This window comes from Schistocerca piceifrons, chromosome 3 (assembly GCF_021461385.2).
Source record: "Schistocerca piceifrons isolate TAMUIC-IGC-003096 chromosome 3, iqSchPice1.1, whole genome shotgun sequence".
Taxonomy (NCBI): domain Eukaryota; kingdom Metazoa; phylum Arthropoda; class Insecta; order Orthoptera; family Acrididae; genus Schistocerca; species Schistocerca piceifrons.
Window position 1 is genome coordinate 469565134 of NC_060140.1, and position 6816 is coordinate 469571949.

A 6816-nucleotide genomic window follows, 5' to 3' on the forward strand; every position below is an offset into this window, starting at 1 on the left:
TTATATTGCACAGTTAATTAAAATCTTCACTTTCACGGCTTGATAGAATGTGATAGATAACAGTTCCACCACCCAAAACCAATACCAGCAAAGTTCATTCGCATAAAAGCACTGTTCGTGTCGGCCACAACAAAGTAATGGTAGCGGCACTTTCACAGTCCGGTTTATTTGCTCATAAAGTTGGCTGGCGATGGCATTACATACCGCAGTGGTAAAGAGAATTAACAATCTGATAGTTTGGTATCACTGTCCATACAATTACGTATGCTTTTCATAAAACACAGTACTATTTTTTCCCGCACACGCTTCACAGACACACCATCCACCATCCCCTCTACTACACGACAACCTTTCGACTATCGATATCACTATCGCTGTCCCCTGTCTATAGATGTTATATCGTTATGGTAAAGTACATAAATCTTTATAAATGTTATTGACTGCATTTTTCACAATTAATAATATTCCAAAAGAGAACTTTACAAACTTTACCACAGGTACAAAGCAAGAAACATACTTATCCATAGCAAACAAAATAATCACAATTACATCTTTACATTTAAAAACCACAGTAGAATGTTACATAATCAGATTTAGAAATGTTCATATGAACAAAAGAAAAAGAATAGAAATCTAATGAAAATCACGAAAAAAAATTATATGCGTAATTAGCAATGCCTTCACATATGCCCCCCATTTTATCATGAGAACCTCTCAAGATAAAATGACTCTTGTCATCATAAAGCTAGGTCATGTCATGGGTATATACACTCCTGGAAATTGAAATAAGAACACCGTGAATTCATTGTTCCAGGAAGGGGAAACTTTATTGACACATTCTTGGGGTCAGATACATCACATGATCACACTGACAGAACCACAGGCACATAGACACAGGCAACAGAGCATGCACAATGTCGGCACTAGTACAGTGTATATCCACCTTTCGCAGCAATGCAGGCTGCTATTCTCCCATGGAGACGATCGTAGAGATGCTGGATGTAGTCCTGTGGAACGGCTTGCCATGCCATTTCCACCTGGCGCCTCAGTTGGACCAGCGTTCGTGCTGGACGTGCAGACCGCATGAGACGACGCTTCATCCAGTCCCAAACATGCTCAATGGGGGACAGATCCGGAGATCTTGCTGGCCAGGGTAGTTGACTTACACCTTCTAGAGCACGTTGGGTGGCACGGGATAAATGCGGACGTGCATTGTCCTGTTGGAACAGCAAGTTCCCTTGCCGGTCTAGGAATGGTAGAACGATGGGTTCGATGACGGTTTGGATGTACCGTGCACTATTCAGTGTCCCCTCAACGATCACCAGTGGTGTACGGCCAGTGTAGGAGATCGCTCCCCACACCATGATGCCGGGTGTTGGCCCTGTGTGCCTCGGTCGTATGCAGTCCTGATTGTGGCGTTCACCTGCACGGCGCCAAACACGCATACGACCATCATTGGCACCAAGGCAGAAGCGACTCTCATCGCTGAAGACGACACGTCTCCATTCGTCCCTCCATTCACGCCTGTCGCGACACCACTGGAGGCGGGCTGCACGATGTTGGGGCGTGAGCGGAAGACGGCCTAACGGTGTGCGGGACCGTAGCCCAGCTTCATGGAGACGGTTGCGAATGGTCCTCGCCGATACCCCAGGAGCAACAGTGTCCCTAATTTGCTGGGAAGTGGCGGTGCGGTCCCCTACGGCACTGCGTAGGATCCTACGGTCTTGGCGTGCATCCGTGCGTCGCTGCGGTCCGGTCCCAGGTCGACGGGCACGTGCACCTTCCGCCGACCACTGGCGACAACATCGATGTACTGTGGAGACCTCACGCCCCACGTGTTGAGCAATTCGGCGGTACGTCCACCCAGCCTCCCGCATGCCCACTACACGCCCTCGCTCATTGTCCGTCAACTGCACATACGGTTCACGTCCACGCTGTCGCGGCATGCTACCAGTGTTAAAGACTGCGATGGAGCTCCGTATGCCACGGCAAACTGGCTGACACTGACGGCGGCGGTGCACAAATGCTGCGCAGCTAGCGCCATTCGACGGCCAACACCGCGGTTCCTGGTGTGCCCGCTGTGCCGTGCGTGTGATCATTGCTTGTACAGCCCTCTCGCAGTGTCCGGAGCAAGTATGGTGGGTCTGACACACCGGTGTCAATGTGTTCTTTTTTCCATTTCCAGGAGTGTATATTGACCTAAAGTATTCAAACTTCTATTCAGACTATTTGACGTGATTAATTGGATACATCAAATAACAGTACAAATAAACTTAACAACAATGAAACAGCATTTTACACAATTCTATGAGAATGTTGACATAACGCAAGCAAACCAAATTAACAAATGAATATTTCATATAGTAAAGACTAAAACTAAGACAGGTGTTAGTTACAGCACAAACAGAATTCTAGGATGAAGAAATAATTACAGTAAATCTATACAATGCTGCTGCAGACTAATCTTGCTAGATTCTTGACAATTGTATATACTACTTATCATCACACACTCTGGAGGGTCTTTGGAAGAATTTATGAGTGAGGCCACAGTCTACTATAACAACTCACATTTGATTGCTTGTATCTGATAACTACTTGACTCTTCACATCATAAAACAAGTCAAAAAAACTATCTGGTTTCAAAAAGAAATTTATATAATGGTATACAAGAAATTATTCTTAAACCACTTCTTATTTACAGTTCATAATCAAATCTTTACACTGTTTACACTGAAATTTATTTCCTCTGAAAACAGCAAGTGGGCAAATGTATCAGTGTGTTGTTGTTGCCTTATATGGTTTTAAATCAACCACATTCTTAAGGGCAAATTTCTTCTTGGACTTATGATAAATCAGATAGAATGCATTCAGGTGGGATATACCAGCCACCTCAAATGGTCCTTTGTATACATCAAAAAATTTAGAAATCTCACTATTTATCTCTTTTGACTTCTCATATGTCTTGACCAAAACCAAATCTCCTATCCTTATATCAATACCCTTCACCTTATCATCATGTATTTTTTTCTTTCCAACAGTTTCTTCTCTACCAGTTCTCTTACCCTTTTCTTCTTTTCACCCCAACTCAATTCCTCCTTGGCAGGGAAAGATAACTTTTCCTCCACCAGACTTTTTGTCTCTCACCTTTCATAATCTCCTGAGGAGTAAACCCCATTACCTCATTAACAACAGTTTTCATTACATCCTCAATCTCTCCTATTATGTCTCCCTATGAACTGTGGTTATTGCTACAATAAGTATGGCAGAATCTGCCAATCTCCCTCATATAACGTTCTACTGGATTCCCTTGTGGATGATACATTGATGTGTAAATTACTGTAACTCCTTGATTGGTAAGGCCTTCTTTCCACTTCTTACATGCAAACTGTGACCCATTGTCGGAAAATATGGTCTTAGGTTTCCCAAACTTCACAAAATAATCACCTTCCAATTTACTCAAAACGGCTTTCCCAGTAGCTTTACATAGTGGATAAAGTTTTATAAATTTAGAAAACACCTCCAACACTACAAAAATGTATGCAAAACCTCCCTTGGTTTTTGGTAATTTACCATAAAGATCCACAGATAACAGTTCCATTACATCATTCGGTTTAATATTTTGCATAGGGAGCCTACATGTTTGGTTAGTAACTTTGGCTCTTTGACATTTGTCACATGTCTTAATACGGTTATTCACTCTCTTTACTATGTTGTCAAAAGATACACATTCCCTCAATTTCTGTCCACACTTCTTAGCACCTACATGTCCAAAACTCAAATGAATATAGTCTATTATCTCATCTATAGATCCACGGGCCCAGCATACTTTCCAATCTTCTGAATTTTCATCAGTTCGTCTAAACAACACTCCATCATGAATTTTCTAATACTTTCGCAACTTATTGTTACTATCTTTCCTTACAGTTCACACTTCACCATTTTCCACACTTCATCCTGATTCTGATACCTTCTCATGTTTTTGCAAATACCTTCAATTTTCTTCTCTCCTTGAACACCTTTTATATAAAACAACTTTACATGCTCTTCATCAATATCATACCCTGTATCATTACCTTCACTCAACGGTAACCTGGATAAAGCATCTGCTACTTTGTTCTGGGTACCTTTAATATACTTTATCTCAAAAGGAAACTGTTGTACGAACAAAGTCCATCTTGTTAACCATCTATGTACCAGCCGAAACTTTTTGAAAAATATAAGGACTCTGTGATCAGTATATATGATAGTTTTATTCCCCCATAGGTAATCTCTGAACTTTTGAAATCCCCAAACTATTGCCAATGCTTCACACACAGTCACAGTGTACTTTCTCTCATACCTGGTCAATGACCTACTTGCAAAGGCTATGGTCCTATGATCTTCATTTTCCTCATCCCCAAAATTTTGAAACAATTCCACTCCAATACTGTACCCACTTGAATCAGTCCCCAAACAGAATGGTTTACTAAGATCAGGATGGTGTAAAATCTTTTCCTCTTTCAAAGCTTCCTTAAGTTCATTAAATGCTTTCTGACACTCTTCTGTCCAAACATAGTTCACTTTAGGACTCAATAATTTGTTCAGACATGGGATATTAAAAGCTTGCCCTGGCACAAAATTCCGGTAAAAATTACACATACCCAAAAATGATTTCAACTCTTTTCTATTTCTTGGGGATGGACACTGATTGCTTTCATTTTGTCTGGATCCATCTTAATACCAGTAGTTGACAAAATCCTACCCAAAACTTAATGTCTTTGCGAACAAATTCACACTTTTTGAGTCTCAGGGTCATGCCCCCTTTCCTTAAGGCTTGAAACAACTCATTTAATAAATAACAATGTACTTCCCATAACTCAGTGGCAACTAATAGGTCATCCACATATGTCAGTTTTGTACTCAACTCTGGTCCTAATACTTGATCAAGGGCTTGCGTAAAAACAGACACACTAATATTCAGCCCGAATGGGACAACAGTGTATTGATAATACTTCCCATTTACCAAAAATGCTGTATACTTTCTGTATTCCTTAGCAAGTGGCACCTGCCAGTATCCACAGGTCAGATCGAGACTACTAAGATAGTTTACTTTGTGATACCTCTGTAATATCCCCTCCATACTCCCTGGCCTATCAGTTTCTCTCCTTACCACTTCGTTTAACATCCTGGCATCAATAACTAGTCTCACACTACCATCTTTTTTGCCCACAATGACCAGAGGTGAATTATATTCACTCTTCCCTCGCTCTATAATACCACAATTCAACATCCTCTCAATTTCTTTATTTACTGCCTCCCTCTGTGCAAATGGTATGGAATAAGGTTTTTTCGAAAAAGGTTCATGCAGTTTGATATCCAGCTTACATTCATAATTCTTTACTCTTCCTGGCCTGTCAGAAAAAACTTCCCTATTCACCCACAAAACTTCTCTCAGTTCTTCTTTCTGGCACTCATTTAACCCTTCCACGTTAGACATTTGGTTCTTCAATTCGTCCATAAGTCCACTTTTATCCTCCTCACTCCTATACTCTAAGTTCAGCTTATCATCACCCAAATTAGTTACTACAGGCATCATTTTCACTTTTAAATATCTTAGTAATCGGTCCTTATCTATCACCAATCCATCAAACTTCACACTGATCCTTGACCCATCACCCTCAAAATTAACAAAACTCTCTCCACAATTTATCTCTGCCTTGCACTCTGTCAACCAATCCATGCCCAATATAATATTCACTGTTAACCCAAGTACTACAAAAAAAAATTATGCACTAAACCTATGCCCCCAATCTCAAATTCCAAAATTATTTGGTGTTTAATTACCTTGCTTAATTTGCCTGTAGCACCCACTATCTTCAAACCTACTACTGGTACATTCATCACTTCATTATGCTCCTTTATGTTATTACGAGGGCAGTTCAATAAGTAATGCAACACATTTTTTTTCTCGGCCAATTTTGGTTGAAAAAACCGGAAATTTCTTGTGGAATATTTTCAAACATTCCCGCTTCGTCTCGTATAGTTTCATTGACTTCCGACAGGTGGCAGCGCTGTACGGAGCTGTTAAAATGGCGTCTGTAACGGATGTGCGTTGCAAACAACGGGCATTGATCGAGTTTCTTTTGGCGGAAAACCAGGGCATCTCAGATATTCATAGGCGCTTGCAGAATGTCTACGGTGATCTGGCAGTGGACAAAAGCACGGTGAGTCGTTGGGTAAAGCGTGTGTCATCATCGCCGCAAGGTCAAGCAAGACTGTCTGATCTCCCGCGTGCGGGCCGGCCGTGCACAGCTGTGACTCCTGCAATGGCGGAGCGTGCGAACACACTCGTTCGAGATGATCGACAGATCACCATCAAACAACTCAGTGCTCAACTTGACATCTCTGTTGGTAGTGCTGTCACAATTGTTCACCAGTTGGGATATTCAAAGGTTTGTTCCCGCTGGGTCCCTCATTGTCTAACCGAACACCATAAAGAGCAAAGGAGAACCTTCTGTGCGGAACTGCTTGCTCGTCATGTGGCTGAGGGTGACAATTTCTTGTCAAAGATTGTTACAGGCGATGAAACATGGGTTCATCACTTCGAATCTGAAACAAAACGGCAATCAATGGAGTGGCGCCACACCCACTCCCCTACCAAGAAAAAGTTTAAAGCCATACCCTCAGCCGGTAAAGTCATGGTTACAGTCTTCTGGGACGCTGAAGGGGTTATTCTGTTCGATTTCCTTCCCCATGGTCAAACGATCAACTCTGAAGTGTATTGTGCTACTCATCAGAAATTGAAGAAACGACTTCAGCGTGTTCGTAGGCACAAAA